Here is a 17310-nt window from a genome sequence, read left to right as displayed (position 1 = left end):
ACGTAAACATTTCCAGTCACTTTCAGTTCAAGCTGCTTAGCATGATCTCACATTTGCCAATTTCTCTATCTCTTCCCCCTCTGTTGTGTGTGTGTGAGATATTCTCACTTTTGCCATTTCTTCTGTCCCTTTCAACTGATCTGTGTGTGTGTGTGTGTGTGTGTGTGTGTGTGTGTGTGTGTGTGTGTGTGTGTGTGTGTGTGTGTGTGTGTGTGTGTGTGTCCCACATATTGCATACTCTGCTTTTGTCCTCAAATCAGGTAGGAAGTGTCTGTGTGGTTGAGCTGGTCTGGTCTGTCTAGACTTTCACTAGATAGATCAGGCTGCACCCACCTGTGAAACAGGTGGAGGGTCACCAGGACATGCAGAACTTGCTGACAGACTCCTGGCCACCTCTTGCCTCCTTAGTAGAAAGGGGCCACTCCCAGAGGCAGAGGGCTGTGAGGCACCGCCCGCCGGGCCCTCTCCTTTGGGAAAACCCTCAACACTGGGCCGAACCTTGGAGTTCTGTATGTCCATTCAGGCACACTCCATGCTTGATCTGTGGGCAATTCCTCTCAGAAGTGGAGGTCACGGTGGAGGCGTCGGAGGGCGGAAGGCGTTCCCTCAGTGGCTCTCCTCTTCTGAGATTGTGTAAAAACAAAAGTCAATGTAGTGTAAGCAGCTTGAAAGAAAGTAACTGAACTTTTTTAAATTTCTGGGAGACGGTTGCTCACACGCGGGCGGCACAGTGGTTAGCACTGTTACCGCACAGGAAGAAGGTCTTGACTTCAGCTCTACCGTCGCTCTGTGTGGAGTTTGCATGTTCTTCCTGTGTTTGCGTGGGTTCTTTCCTTGTACTCCGGCTTCCTGCCACAGTCCAACGACCTGCAGTTAGTGGCAATAGGTAATCGAAGAGTGTAAATTGGCGATAGGTGCGAATGGTTTTCTGCGTCTATGTGTTAGCCCTGTAACAGACTGGTGACCTGTCGAGGGTGCACCCTGCTTCTCGCCCTAAGATAGCTGGGATAGGCTCGAGCTGCCCTGTGACACTGGAAAAGAAACACAGCAGAGAATGGATGGGTGGCTGATCTAACGTAAACATTTCCAGTCACTTTCAGTTCAAGCTGCTTAGCATGATCTCACATTTGCCAATTTCTCTATCTCTTCCCCCTCTGTTGTGTGTGTGTGAGATATTCTCACTTTTGCCATTTCTTCTGTCCCTTTCAACTGATCTGTGTGTGAGTGTGTGTGTGTGTGTGTGTGTGTGTGTGTGTGTGTGTGTGTGTGTGTGTGTGTGTGTGTGTGTGTGTGTGTGTGTCCCACATATTGCATACTCTGCTTTTGTCCTCAAATCAGGTAGGATTTGTCTGTGTGTTTGAGCTGGTCTGGTCTGTCTAGACTTTCACTAGATAGATCAGGCTGCACCCACCTGTGAAACAGGTGGAGGGTCACCAGGACATGCAGAACTCGCTGACAGACTCCTGGCCACCTCTTGCCTCCTTAGTAGAAAGGGGCCACTCCCAGAGGCAGAGGGCTGTGAGGCACCGCCCGCCGGGCCCTCTCCTTTGGGAAAACCCTCAACACTGGGCCGAACCTTGGAGTTCTGCATGTCCATTCAGGCACACTCCATGCTTGATCTATGGGCAATTCCTCTCAGAAGTGGAGGTCACGGTGGAGGCGTTGGAGGGCGGAAGGCGTTCCCTCAGTGGCTCTCCTCTTCTGAGATTGTGTAAAAACATAAGTCAATGTAGTGTAAGCAGCTTGAAAGAAAGTAACTGAACTTTTTTAAATTTCTGGGAGACGGTTGCTCACACGCGGGCGGCACAGTGGTTAGCACCGTTACCCCACAGGAAGAAGGTCTTGAGTTCAGCTCTACCGTCGCTCTGTGTGGAGTTTGCATGTTCTTCCTGTGTTTGCGTGGGTTCTTTCCTTGTACTCCGGCTTCCTGCCACAGTCCAACGACCTGCAGTTAGTGGCAATAGGTAATCGAAGAGTATAAATTGGCGATAGGTGCGAATGGTTTTCTGCGTCTATGTGTTAGCCCTGTAACAGACTGGTGACCTGTCGAGGGTGCACCCTGCTTCTCGCCCTAAGATAGCTGGGATAGGCTCGAGCTGCCCTGTGACACTGGAAAAGAAACACAGCAGAGAATGGATGGGTGGCTGATCTAACGTAAACATTTCCAGTCACTTTCAGTTCAAGCTGCTTAGCATGATCTCACATTTGCCAATTTCTCTATCTCTTCCCCCTCTGTTGTGTGTGTGTGAGATATTCTCACTTTTGCCATTTCTTCTGTCCCTTTCAACTGATCTGTTAGTGAGTGTGTGTGTGTGTGTGTGTGTGTTTGTCCCACATATTGCATACTCTGCTTTTGTCCTCAAATCAGGTAGGAAGTGTCTGTGTGGTTGAGCTGGTCTGGTCTGTCTAGACTTTCACTAGATAGATCAGGCTGCACCCACCTGTGAAACAGGTGGAGGGTCACCAGGACATGCAGAACTTGCTGACAGACTCCTGGCCACCTCTTGCCTCCTTAGTAGAAAGGGGCCACTCCCAGAGGCAGAGGGCTGTGAGGCACCGCCCGCCGGGCCCTCTCCTTTGGGAAAACCCTCAACACTGGGCCGAACCTTGGAGTTCTGTATGTCCATTCAGGCACACTCCATGCTTGATCTGTGGGCAATTCCTCTCAGAAGTGGAGGTCACGGTGGAGGCGTTGGAGGGCGGAAGGCGTTCCCTCAGTGGCTCTCCTCTTCTGAGATTGTGTAAAAACAAAAGTCAATGTAGTGTAAGCAGCTTGAAAGAAAGTAACTGAACTTTTTTAAATTTCTGGGAGACGGTTGCTCACACGCGGGCGGCACAGTGGTTAGCACTGTTACCGCACAGGAAGAAGGTCTTGACTTCAGCTCTACCGTCGCTCTGTGTGGAGTTTGCATGTTCTTCCTGTGTTTGCGTGGGTTCTTTCCTTGTAGTCCGGCTTCCTGCCACAGTCCAACGACCTGCAGTTAGTGGCAATAGGTAATTGAAGAGTATAAATTGGTGATAGGTGCGAATGGTTTTCTGCGTCTATGTGTTAGCCCTGTAACAGACTGGTGACCTGTCGAGGGTGCACCCTGCTTCTCGCCCTAAGATAGCTGGGATAGGCTCGAGCTGCCCTGTGACACTGGAAAAGAAACACAGCAGAGAATGGATGGGTGGCTGATCAAACGTAAACATTTCCAGTCACTTTCAGTTCAAGCTGCTTAGCATGATCTCACATTTGCCAATTTCTCTATCTCTTCCCCCTCTGTTGTGTGTGTGTGAGATATTCTCACTTTTGCCATTTCTTCTGTCCCTTTCAACTGATCTGTGTGTGTGTGTGTGTGTGTGTGTGTGTGTGTGTGTGTGTGTGTGTGTGTTTGTGTGTGTGTGTGTGTGTGTGTCCCACATATTGCATACTCTGCTTTTGTCCTCAAATCAGGTAGGATTTGTCTGTGTGTTTGAGCTGGTCTGGTCTGTCTAGACTTTCACTAGATAGATCAGGCTGCACCCACCTGTGAAACAGGTGGAGGGTCACCAGGACATGCAGAACTCGCTGACAGACTCCTGGCCACCTCTTGCCTCCTTAGTAGAAAGGGGCCACTCCCAGAGGCAGAGGGCTGTGAGGCACCGCCCGCCGGGCCCTCTCCTTTGGGAAAACCCTCAACACTGGGCCGAACCTTGGAGTTCTGCATGTCCATTCAGGCACACTCCATGCTTGATCTATGGGCAATTCCTCTCAGAAGTGGAGGTCACGGTGGAGGCGTTGGAGGGCGGAAGGCGTTCCCTCAGTGGCTCTCCTCTTCTGAGATTATGTAAAAACATAAGTTAATGTAGTGTAAGCAGCTTGAAAGAAAGTAACTGAACTTTTTTAAATTTCTGGGAGACGGTTGCTCACACGCGGGCGGCACAGTGGTTGGCACCGTTACCGCACAGGAAGAAGGTCTTGAGTTCAGCTCTACCGTCGCTCTGTGTGGAGTTTGCATGTTCTTCCTGTTTTTGCGTGGGTTCTTTCCTTGTAGTCCGGCTTCCTGCCACAGTCCAACGACCTGCAGTTAGTGGCAATAGGTAATCGAAGAGTGTAAATTGGCGATAGGTGCGAATGGTTTTCTGCTTCAATGTGTTAGCCCTGTAACAGACTGGTGACCTGTCGAGGGTGTACCCTGCTTCTCGCCCTAAGATAGCTGGGATAGGCTCGAGCTGCCCTGTGACACTGGAAAAGAAACACAGCAGAGAATGGATGGGTGGCTGATCAAACGTAAACATTTCCAGTCACTTTCAGTTCAAGCTGCTTAGCATGATCTCACATTTGCCAATTTCTCTATCTCTTCCCCCTCTGTTGTGTGTGTGTGTGAGATATTCTCACTTTTGCCATTTCTTCTGTCCCTTTCAACTGATCTGTGAGTGTGTGTGTGTGTGTGTGTGTGTGTGTGTGTTTGTCCCACATATTGCATACTCTGCTTTTGTCCTCAAATCAGGTAGGAAGTGTCTGTGTGGTTGAGCTGGTCTGGTCTGTCTAGACTTTCACTAGATAGATCAGGCTGCACCCACCTGTGAAACAGGTGGAGGGTCACCAGGACATGCAGAACTTGCTGACAGACTCCTGGCCACCTCTTGCCTCCTTAGTAGAAAGGGGCCACTCCCAGAGGCAGAGGGCTGTGAGGCACCGCCCGCCGGGCCCTCTCCTTTGGGAAAACCCTCAACACTGGGCCGAACCTTGGAGTTCTGTATGTCCATTCAGGCACACTCCATGCTTGATCTGTGGGCAATTCCTCTCAGAAGTGGAGGTCACGGTGGAGGCGTCGGAGGGCGGAAGGCGTTCCCTCAGTGGCTCTCCTCTTCTGAGATTGTGTAAAAACAAAAGTCAATGTAGTGTAAGCAACTTGAAAGAAAGTAACTGAACTTTTTTAAATTTCTGGGAGACGGTTGCTCACACGCGGGCGGCACAGTGGTTAGCACCGTTACCGCACAGGAAGAAGGTCTTGAGTTCAGCTCTACCGTCGCTCTGTGTGGAGTTTGCATGTTCTTCCTGTGTTTGCGTGGGTTCTTTCCTTGTACTCCGGCTTCCTGCCACAGTCCAACGACCTGCAGTTAGTGGCAATAGGTAATCGAAGAGTGTAAATTGGCGATAGGTGCGAATGGTTTTCTGCGTCTATGTGTTAGCCCTGTAACAGACTGGTGACCTGTCGAGGGTGCACCCTGCTTCTCGCCCTAAGATAGCTGGGATAGGCTCGAGCTGCCCTGTGACACTGGAAAAGAAACACAGCAGAGAATGGATGGGTGGCTGATCAAACGTAAACATTTCCAGTCACTTTCAGTTCAAGCTGCTTAGCATGATCTCACATTTGCCAATTTCTCTATCTCTTCCCCCTCTGTTGTGTGTGTGTGAGATATTCTCACTTTTGCCATTTCTTCTGTCCCTTTCAACTGATCTGTGAGTGAGTGTGTGGAGGGCGGAAGGCGTTCCCTCAGTGGCTCTCCTCTTCTGAGATTGTGTAAAAACATAAGTCAATGTAGTGTAAGCAGCTTGAAAAGAAAGTAATTGAACTTGTTGAGATGGTTGATCAAACTGAAATATTACTGTCATGGTCCAGTTACGCTACATGTATATGTATTTGTTTTTGTTTCTCTCACTTTCTTTCTTGCTTCCCTGCTCACAACGCGATGCCTGGGTGGACCTAATCCTGGGCTCCCGGTTGCTGTCCTCACACCTGCAAGCAATTTCTCACCTGAGGTTCATCATCCTGTTTACCAGCCACTTCTGAAGGCAGTTGCTTGGAGCCCTTTGTCGCTGGACTACTGTGTAACATTCGTTAGTGCAATTCTAGCTTTGGAAATATTTTGATTTCTCTTTGTGCTTTGCTTGGCATTTAACATTTTGTCCTTGTATATAGATTTTCCGTGCCCCGCCTTGAGACCCTGTTCGTGAGTGTGGCAGTTGCAGTGAGCCTGTGGAGCCCCCCACCCTCCATGGACCTCTGGATTAGCTGGACCCCTTCTCCCCACTTGTATATAGTGCACTCTGTGTCATGTAAATAAAAAAAATGTTTATTGTGATTCGTAGTCTGCGCTTGAGTCCTGCTCAGCCTTGACAATTTTTAGTCACTTTCGGTTCAAGCTGCTTAGATTCCCATGATCTCACATTTGCCATTTGTGTGTGTGTGTGTTTGTTTGTCCCACATATTGCATACTCTGCTTTTGTCCTCAAATCGGGTAGGAAGTGTCTGTGTGGTTGAGCTGGTCTGGTCTGTCTAGACTTTCACTAGATAGATCAGGCTGCACCCACCTGTGAAACAGGTGGAGGGTCACCAGGACATGCAGAACTCTTGCCTCCTTAGTAGAAAGGGCCACTGCCAGAGGCGGAGGGCTGTGAGGCATCCAACCCCCATCTCATCAATAGGGGGGTATGATCTGAAATAACAATAGATTGATAATTGCAAGTTTCAATAAGTGGAAGAGGACATTTATCAGTGACAAATGAATTTATCCAATAGAACATTTTGTGGACAGGAATATAGTCGGAGCATGCCCTGGATGAGTATCCTTATTAGAGCTTCTTTCTAGGTTAGAGAGCACACAGCTTGTACCTCCAGCTAAAATGAGATTGTGTGTTGTCATATCCAGAATTCACGAGAATTAATAGACAATTAAGGTTTCATCATCCCATTTGGGGGCGTAAATGTTGGCTTAAATCAGTTCATAAAGTTGTCCATAAAGTCCATAATGTTGGCCAACCACAGTAATACGGACCCATAATAAGGACCCATAGGATCAGATAAAATGGTTGATACAGGAAATGGGACGTTTTTACCCATAAGGATGGCCACCCCTCTGTCTTAGAGTTAAAGTTGGAATGGACTATTTGGCCAACCCAACCAGTCTTCAATCTATATCGGTCTGCTATACAAAGGTGAGTCCCCTGTGGAAAAGACATATCAGATTTTTTCAGTTGTGTAAGCACCTTTTTGTGCTTAACAGGGTGATTCATAGACTTAATGATCCAACTTACAAAGTTGGCTGCATAACCCGTAAGCTTCGCCTGTATATTGACAGCAGCCATAGAGTTATCTAATCAAAGAGCAACAGTATGAACGTGTGTGTGTGTGATAGCCACTAACGTCTAATCACACTTATGTGAATTAACTTATATTTCAGCTATTTTACTTTAAATGTAAGTGATATTTTCTTTTGAAAATCCTCTAAATTAACTAGTTTTAACTATAGACCTGGTAACTAGTCTGGGATATTTGTAGCTGATGCTCCATTTTTGTACCAGTAGGTGGCAGTGTGAGACCATGGTTTGGCCTGTTGTTAGTAGTCAGAAGCATGCTCAGCACTGTTTTCTCATAATGTTACATGTACTCCCTGCCTTATCATTTCTTTCCTGCTTGCAGGCTAGTATTGTACCAGAAATAGAAAATAAAAGCAGTCACACCCGATATATTGCATAGATTAGTTATTAAGGTCAGAAACTGAAAGCACAGAAACATTGTTTAGTCTAGTAAATTCAACGTTCTGTAATGTTACTGATCGGCTCCACCTTTATAGTGTGTTGTTTTAGTTGTTTGTTTTCTGCCATAAAGTATTTACTTAAATTCAGTGTACATATCAAGATGGTAGTGATTACACCATTCTTTCGGAATCTTTCGAAATTCATGGATTATCTTTTTAGCATTCATTTTGAAGCGAGTTTCATAAGAAAATCGGCTTTGTCTATGACAGTGGAATATGTTCATTCTCTTTGTCTATCTGATAACGGAACACGTATTGAGAATATGTGAAATCCTATCTCGCTCTTGACGGAAGCAGTTGCATCTTTTCCCTCTCCCTTCCCTTATCTTTCCTGCTTGGCTTCTCATGTCCTTGTGTATTCTCGTGTAACTTTCTAACCCTCAGAGAGTCTCTCAGTCTTGTTCTCTAAGACCTAAAGAATTATGAATTTGATCAACTGGTCCCTTAACGAAATTGACACCCTATTTTTGATGAGAAGCCTGGGCTCGGGAGAGCCTGATTGTCCTGCAGAGCCCCTTGCTGCCGGATACTTGGTGGTCAGTTGCATCGTGTGTCTGGCGACACTCTCAATAGAGGACGTTGAACGAGATCTACCCATTCGGAACCATGATAACAGAGTTCTGGCTGATTGGAGCTGGCTTGAACCTGGCTTATCGAAAACAAAGAAAGCGGTCCCACAAGGCTGGCCGACGTGATTGACGATGGGCAATCTCTGAGTACTCACACTGCGTTTATTGAACGCAATATGGATAAGATCTTAGAGAAGCTCACGGCTCTGCAATGGGAAATTGACAGATCAAGTGACCAGTGATGGACATTAGACCAACTGTGAAATTGCATGCAGTTGTTCACATTAACCCAAACAATCATCTCCTTCACTCATTTGGCTCCTGAACAAGAAATTCTCTCTGATCGTATCCTTCAAGGACACCTGCGTCGGATCAGGACTGTTGACTTTGCTTAACCAGGTAAAAGGACACTCTCTCTCAAGTTGAACAGGACACACACACGTACACTGACGCAGATGTACACTCTCCCCCCTCCAAACGCCTCCAATGGTTGCACCCACCCGATGCAGACGGCGATTGACCGGGCCAGCGTGGAATCATGCTGCTGTCTACACTGGCAACCTCTCACCCCATTTACCCATCCCTGTTGCTTGTCATGTGTTTTCATGGTGTTACAGTGTGAAGATTCATGTGCTTTTTGTGCTGAGGAATTTTTGTTTTCTGTTCTCATACTGATCCCCTACCAGGAGCTCAGTCTGAGTAGAGTTCTCTTTTTTCCTCCCCCACTCCCCTATTGTGTTGTACATTTCACTGTTTTTCTGTAAGCTCCCTGTTCTGACCTGTCTCCCCAATGTGATGTTTGTGTATGTATGGTCAGAAGGGGTCCAATTTTGCTGCAGGCAACTGCAAGTGACAAATAAAGCTTCATCATCATCATCATAATGTGAGCTATTTTTGGAAAAAGTAAATACACAGTTGTACTACTATAAAGTAACAAAAGACTGCATGAGCTTGAATTGGAATAAATAATGGAGCAACGACTAGCCACGTCTCCCTGGCTAGTAATTTCTTTCCTGGTTGCAGGAAAGTAATTTTGGAGTAATTTTTGACCAGGATATGTCCTTCAATGCACATATTAAACAAATATGTAGGACTGCTTTCTTCCATTTGTGCAATATCTCTGAAATGAGGAATATCCTGTCTCAACGTGACGCTAAAAACCTAGTTGTAACACATGATACTTTACCACTACAGAACGTAGAGGAAGTTAGGATCTTGGGTTTATGTTCTCTAGAAATCGACTAAGGAGCACGTGACACACAGCTAAAAGAACAGTTAACATTTATTTAAACAAAACCATAAATAGTCATTCAACAATTCACAATGAGAAAATTCCAATAGTCCATGTTTGTCAGCCTGTGTACTCAGTTCAGAGTTCTTTTCAGTCTTTTCTGTTCAGGTGTGTGAAGTGTGTGTGGATAGTGTTAATGTTAGTAGTACTACCCAGGCAGTGTATTGTTTTGAGATCTCATAAGCTTATCTGTCAGGAAGTAACGCGTCTGTCACTTCTAAGTCTGCAAACCTTCCTCCATCGCAGCTGGGATCCTGAATCCTGGCTCGCTGCAGGTGAATTTACTGGTCTCACTCGCACAATTTCACACTCCAACAAAAAGACCAACCTGCACAGGGCAGTGAACACATTTTGCATTAATATTATAAAACAACTTAATCAACACTAGTGACCATACACCTCTCATTTTCGTAAATGACAACTTAATGCAATCGATAATAACAGAATTAAAGAACCTTAAAACGGTTTCCATAGGCACTTATCACACAAAATTAACTCACATCTCCTCTTTTGTGAACAGCAGTAACAATAATCCAGCGCTTACTGAATTGTGAGAATGCACCTCATCGATGCACGAGAGAAGTACAAAACGTGGTCGCAGTACTATTTATTCAAAGACTGGTCATATTTATTTCACTTCAGTTCATTTTTATTTCAAACATGTACATTCACCATCATTACATAATATCATTCAATTCTTTTGTTTGAAAAGGAGTAGGCAGAAGTATACACTTATTTGCCCCTACCCCCTCAAATTTTACATCTCATTCATTTAATTTTCTTTTAGTCTTAAATTAAACAAACAAACAAATGAAACAACAGCAAAACAAACAAAAAAATGACAATATCATTTCTTTCATATAAATAAAGACAGAATACGTAAATTAGATTCACAAATAATGAAACAAACAAACCAAAACATCACTTCAATTACGGTCCTGGGTTTACCCCGTTTTCTTCATTCTTATATTTGTTTAAGATTTGTTTTTTATATTTTATTTTAAACTGGTTTATGTTAGGGGTGGGTGATATAAACGATAAACGATATAATTTTGGCCAACGATAGAGATTTTGACTATATCACTCTATCGCGATGGCGCATGTTGATGATGTCATCAAACTGCACCTGTTTTGGTTGAAAGCATCGCAGCGGCTACAACCATTATCATCTGCAAATTATGCTGGGCGACAGTCATAGCAAAGAGATGAAGCACTTTTGAAATATGGGGAAAGCCAAAAACTGCGCTTCCTCCACTTCCGTAACATTGATTCATTAATGTTGAATTCTCTCGCAGCTGTTCTATTCTCATGTTGTTGCAGTATATTAATAACTAACCTCGTATTGTGGATGAATAATCTTAGTTGTTCTCCTGACTGAAGTTTGGCCCGTGTATAGCATCCTGCTATGCGATTGCATTTGTCCCTGACCACCAGAATCCCTCACGTTAAGTTTTAATGAGTGATAAAAAAAAGTTGGCGTTCATCCTTCATCCTTCACTGTGCTAATGTTATGCTTAAATAGCTGTGTCGCTAGCAATCACGTAGCACAACATTATATACCAGGTAGTCCAACTTCAGTAACCCTACAAACGCCACTGCTGTTTAGTTTCCTGTTTTCATTTATGTTGGAAGTGGTAGCAGAGCTGTACGTTTGAATTAGTTTCAAAAATCTCTCAGTCAGAACATGGTATGTCATGTTTAGGTGTAAACTAGCGAGCTAACTTCCTGTTAACTTCTAACTCCGTTAAATGTAATAACTTCTGTTTTCATGGACGCATGGATGTTAAACTTAATTGTTACACCTGATAAAGCAGCAACGCTGATAATTTTATTAAAGATGAAAGAATTTAGACCGTTTTTAACTCTCAGTGTTCCTTTGACTTTGGGACCTGAAGCAGACGGAGTTTTGGACCCAGATTACTCCGCGAGGCTCCTCACTACGGCAGCTGTAATGCTCTGACAATCCATCAAGCAGTGCGGCTTAACAAAGTTGTACTAAAACATTTTTTAACAGATTTCTGCACGCCAAAATCGGTTCGAGGTCCGTAAGCACAACCAGAATTCATACATAAGGCACACTCTCGATTTTTGAGAAAATTAAAGGATTTTAAGTGCCTTATAGTGCGGAAAATACGTTATACAGAAGAAAAGAATATATCGCGATATATATCGTTACTGCACATGCTTCAAATTATATCGCGATATGAATTTTAGGCCATATCGCCCAGCCCTAGTTTATGTTGTTACTTTCTTTTATTTGTTCTGTTCTGACTGTTCCGTAATTTAACTCCCGCTATTGAGATAGACATACTTTGTCGTTCTAGGACTTTGTATTTTTAAATTCCATTTTCCTCTTAAGTTATACCCCCCTTCTCTTTCTATAAACAATTTACAGATGTCTTTTGGAAGCATTTTATTTCTTGCTTTATATATTATTTGCGTTGTTTCAAACTTCACCAAGTCTTGGAATTTCATGCATTTTGATAAAGAGTGCATTTGTATGTTCCCTGTACCCTGCATTATTTATTATTCTAATGGCCCTTTTCTGCATTATAGTTATTGTTTGTGTATTACTTCTGCATGTGTTTCCCCAGACCTCTACACAATAGCTCATATATGGTAGTAGTGAAGCACAGTATAATATGTGAAGTGCTTTCTGATCCAAGATTTGCTTTGTTTTCCCCAGAACGGCAATGCCTCCTTTCCAATTTCCCCCTAACAATGATGGTGGTCAATGATCACACCAAGAAATTTTATTTCATTTACTCTTTCTAAATATACATTGTCAACACATATTTCTACTTCGATATTTTTCTTATGGTTTCCAAATAACATAAATTTGCTTTTATCTAGATTTAATGATAATTTATTTATATCAAACCACTTCTTTAATATCTTTAATCCCTGTGTGATCACCTCCAAAACCTGTGGCAATTCCACACCTGAACAAAATATATTTGTGTCATCTGCAAATATTACAAACTTTAGAATCTTCGATACTTGGCAAATATAATTTTTATACATAATAAACCTTCTGCCCCCCAGGCAGGAGGCTCAGGAGCATTAAATGCAAAACCACCAGACAGAGAAACAGCTTCATTCCAGAAACTGTGAGACTTCTCAGTCAATAATGGACAAGAACTGTTATTGTAGCACCTAATCACTACTGACATCGTCACTTTATCAATGCTAGACATCATGCCATTTGCTGCTAAAGTATTTATATCTACATTTCTATATCTATACTCCATACTGGTACTCAGGTTGTTGCACTCTATTTATTTTATTTGTATTATTTTAATACTTGCATTTATAATACTCAGGTTGCTGCACTTAATTTATTTGAAATACTTATTACTTGTTATTCTGTTTTCTTTTTATTCAGTTTCTTCGTTACTCTGTTTCTTTCGCTCCGGGACCACGTGCACATAATTTTCGTTACACCTCATGTAAACATGTGATGTGAATGACAATAAAGAATCCATGAATTCTTTTGGACCTAATACTGATCTTTGAGGTATGTCACAAGCAACATCCATCAATTTAGATTCCTACTCATTTATTTGTGCATATTGTTGCATATTCACTACATAGCTTTTTATCACTCCAAAACCACTCCCCTAAACCCATACTTTCCATTTTTTTTATTAGAATTTCATGATTGACAGTATCGAATAGGGCTGCCACAAACGTTTATTTTGATAGTCGACTAGTCACCGATTATTTTTGCGATTAGTCCACTAATCAGATCATGCAACACAGAGCTTACTGCACCAGCATGCATCTGCTCTAATATAACTATCATTAGCTTACAGCTTTAAGTGTATGTGCTAACTAAAAAATAAAGACAAGATGATAGTTTATTAAATTTTAATTAAATTTGCAGATTGTTTCGGTGAAGTTTAATAAACTCAGCCGTCTGCTCCTTGCTATCTAAAATATAACAGGACACCGGAGTAAATTCTCAAGCATCTCACACTTCTGATGATCAGCTGTCTGCTTGATGTTTATTCAGCTGTGTAAAAACTATAACTTTAATCTCAGACAAACTGATTTACTCAGGAACAAATAAAATACTGAAAAAAGCCAAACAATAACATTTTTAAGTTATCTAAGTGACTTGGATATCATGTTTAACCTGAGTAGCGAAAGACGGCGGTGGGTTTGAAAATGGTTTGCCAGGAGTCTGGTGTTCTCACCGGCTCTAGCGAGCCTTGAACCCCGGCTAGCTATCGAGCTAGTGGGTAACAGACGTCTCCGAAAATGTCGGGGCGCTTTTGAAAATATGTGGTGTCTTGATAAACTGAGCACATATTTGAAGTTTACACAGCTACATTCTCTCCTGAAATATGTTAAACATTTATTTTGTGACCCAGAAAGAATAATAAGAGTAATATTAAAACTAACTAGCTGCTGCCATTTTTGGAATCTTCTGTTTCAGTCCGTTATTACACTCTTAAATCCTACTACTTATTCCTGTGTCTTTTGGGATCTTACAAAGCTTCAAACGACGCGTCGACTATTAAATTAGTCTTCGACGATTTTGATAGTCGATGTAATCGTGACTAGTCGACTAATCGTGGCAGCCCTGGTATTGAACAGTTTTTTTAATTTAAAAAAACTCCAAGTGTGTACTTCTTATTATGTAGGCAATTCACATTTGTCCACAAAACTGTCAAATCTTTTTATAAATTTTTATAAACTTTTTATAAATAGTCACTGGTCTATAAATTGCAAAGTGATGCTTTTTACCTGTTTTGTAAATTGGAATAACTTGAACAACTTTCATTTTTTCAGGAAAAAAACCTTTTTGAAAAGACAAGTTGAAAACGTATTTTAACGGTTTTCCAATACCATAAATAATCAGCAACTCTCTTACTGTTACAACATCAATGTCATTCCAATCTGTACTGGTTTTGTTCTTAAGTCCTCTAACGATGTCATATATTTCATTCTCTTCCACTGCTCTTAGAAACACTGAGCTTCTATTCCTTTCAATATTTTCACCAGTGTTCCTTTCTATTCCATCGGCCTTTATTTCCTCTGCCAGTTTTGGCCCCATATTTAAGAAGAATTCATTAAAACCATTTGCTTTCTCTTTCATTTTGTTAATGCTTTTTGTCCCTTCTATAAAGTACCCAGGGTAATCATTGTTCCTTGATTCATTTTTGATTGTACTGTTTATGACATTCCATATACCTTTTGTGTTTTCTTTATTGTGTTCTAACCTTTTAATAAAATATTATATATATATATATATATATAAGATATAGGGTGTTCTTTTTTTCCTGGCATTTTGCAGTCCTTTAGTCATCCATGGTCTTCCTGCATAGTTGTGTTTCCTGTTGACTTCAATCACCTGGCAGTTTTTACCAAGTAATGTGTTACTAATGTGTGTTTAATGTGTTCTTAAAAATGCTTCATAAGGTTTATTAACTTCTTCGTGTTCATAAACATGAACATGAAGAAGTTTCTTGCTTTAAAAGTTAATTTTTAAGACAGTTAAATGTCTTCTCTGTTCGAATTCTTTTGTAAATAATCTTGTGTTCATTTCTGTTAATTTTATAATGGCAATTATAAGATGCAAAGACTGGTAAATGGTCACTTATATCATTGATTATCATTGATTGATTATCATCTCCTTACAGGAAATAAAACTTACTTCCTAGCTTTCAGAAAAAAACATCTCCGATTGGCTTAGAGTATCAAAGATAATACAGCACTTAAAAAACACATAGAATTTACACTACACTTAACTAACGATTAGCTTGCTATGCTAACGTAGTGAGTCAACTCACCGGAAATGAACAGGGATCATAAAAGAGGTACATCGGCATCAACCAAAAATGTCCGCATTTCCCAACAAGCGGAAGAGTAAAATCCATTTTTTTTTACAAGAAATAGGGAAAAATTCCTGGTGAGTTGCTCCGACCAGCATTTGTAGCCTTAACGTTGTTCTCCTTCGCGATAACGATTCAAGTTCACAAGCACTACACAATCTCAGAGTGCCACCTACTGACATTCTTTGGGAACTGCAGTTAATTTCATGATGCAATTTTAGGTGGGTTACATAGTTCATGCATTTATTACTTCTAGGCTGGACGACTGTAATTCATTATTATCAGGATGTCCTAAAACTCCCTGACAAGCCTTCAGTTAATCCAAAATGCTGCAGCAAGAGTACTGGCAGGGACTAGAAAGAGAGAGCAAATTTCTCCGATATTGGCTTCCCTCCATTGACTCCCTGTTAAATCCAGAATTGAATTCAAAATCCTGCTTTTTGCATACAAGGTCTTAAATAATAAGGCCCCATCTTATCTTAATGACCTTATAGTACCGAATCACCCCATTAGAACACTTCCCTCTCGCATTGCAAGCTTACTTTTTGTTCCTAGAGTATTTAAAAGTAGAATGGGAGGGAGAGTTCTTCAGTTTTCAGGCCCCTCTTCCATGGAACCAGCTTCCAGTTTGGATTTGGGAGACAGACACTATCTCTATTTTAAGATTAGTCTTAAAACTTTCCTTTCTGAAGCATATAGTTAGAGCTGGATCAGGTGACCCTGAATCCTCCCTTAGTTATGCTGCAATAGGTGTAGGCTGCTAAGGGATTCCCATGATGCACTGAGGGTTTCTTCTTCAGATTCACATGGACCAAATTCAAATTCAAATTTTTATTTGTCACGTACACAGTCATACACAGTACGATATGTAGTGAAATGCTTTGACAACTGCTCGTGACCTAAAGAAAACAAAAAAGGAAAAGGCTATGAATAAGATAGGAAATAAATATGAAAAATTAAAAAGGGTAAATTTAACTAGGAAGGAATAAAATATAAATTAAGGTTAAAAATGAAATAACTGTACAACACACTGGGAAAGAATAAGATAAAATATATAAATTAAATTGAAAATAAAATAACTGTACAACAAAATACACAATATAGAACTATATAAGAATGTATGAACAAAATACACAAGAAGTATAAATAAATATATACACAATAACAGCAGCAGTGATTTAAGTGATGAAGTGAAAACAATGTCCAGAATGTCCAGTGTGTGTAAGAACTATATGTGTGGGTCAGTACTGTGTGGTGGTGTGATTGACAGACCGTATCGCCTGCGGGAAGAAGCTCCTCCTCAGTCTCTCTGTGTTGGTCTTCAGGGAGCGGAATCGCTTTCCTGACCTCAACAGAGAGAACAGTCCGTTGTTGGGATGGCTGAGGTCCTTCACGATCTTCCTGGCCTTGGTCCAGCACCGCCTGCTGTAGATTGAGTGCAGGTCAGGGAGCTCGGAGCGGATGGTGCGCTCAGCTGATCGCACAACCCTCTGTAGAGCTCGTCTGTCCTGCATGGTGCTGTTCCCGAACCAGGTTAAGATGTTTCCCGTCAGGATGCTCTCTATGGTGCACGAGTAAAAGTTCCTGAGCACCTTGGAGGGCAGTTGGAAGTCTCTCAAGCGTCTGAGGTGGTAGAGACGCTGTCGGGCCTTTTTCACCACGGTGTTGATGTGACAGGACCATGACAGGTCCTGCGTGATGTGAACTCCGAGGTATTTGAAGCTGTCCACTCTCTCCACTGGGCACTCGTTGATGACGGGGGTCTGGTAGTTCCTCTCCTGCTTAGTGCTGAAGTCCACTATCAGCTCCTTTGTCTTACTGACGTTTAGAAGGAGGTTGTTCCTCTGGCACCAGTTCTCCAGATTCCTAATCTCCTTCAGGTAGGCCGTCTCGTTGTTATCAGAGATCAGGCCCACCACGACGGTGTCGTCAGCAAACTTGATGATGGTGGTGGAGCTGGTAGTGGCCACGCAGTCATATGTGTACAGAGAGTACAGCAGGGGGCTCAGAACACACCCCTGGGGGGCTCCAGTGCTGAGAGTGGTGGAGGCTGAGACATGTCCGCCCATCCTTACTGCCTGTGGTCTGCCAGTTAGGAAGTTGG

The 17310-nt window shown here is 42.4% G+C and overlaps 2 long non-coding RNA genes across 2 annotated transcripts in view; one reads left to right on the top strand and one right to left on the bottom strand.

The window, feature by feature from the left end:
• Positions 1–9311, top strand: part of LOC112435691 (uncharacterized) — a 40024-nt gene extending 30713 nt beyond the window's left edge. The window contains exons 2-3 of the long non-coding RNA XR_013101063.1: positions 5713–5806; positions 5889–9311. This is a non-coding gene — a long non-coding RNA (uncharacterized LOC112435691). The remainder of the gene's footprint in view (positions 1–5712; positions 5807–5888) is intronic.
• Positions 6311–15940, bottom strand: LOC143421430 (uncharacterized). The gene is made up of 3 exons (XR_013101065.1): positions 15165–15940; positions 9598–9694; positions 6311–6405 (listed from the first exon to the last, which is right to left on the bottom strand). It is a non-coding gene; the product is annotated as an uncharacterized LOC143421430 (long non-coding RNA).
• Between the last annotated feature and the right edge of the window lie 1370 nt (positions 15941–17310).

This window comes from Maylandia zebra, linkage group LG12, assembly GCF_041146795.1.
Source record: "Maylandia zebra isolate NMK-2024a linkage group LG12, Mzebra_GT3a, whole genome shotgun sequence".
Classification (NCBI taxonomy): domain Eukaryota; kingdom Metazoa; phylum Chordata; class Actinopteri; order Cichliformes; family Cichlidae; genus Maylandia; species Maylandia zebra.
This window is presented reverse-complemented; position numbering and strand designations above follow the sequence as displayed.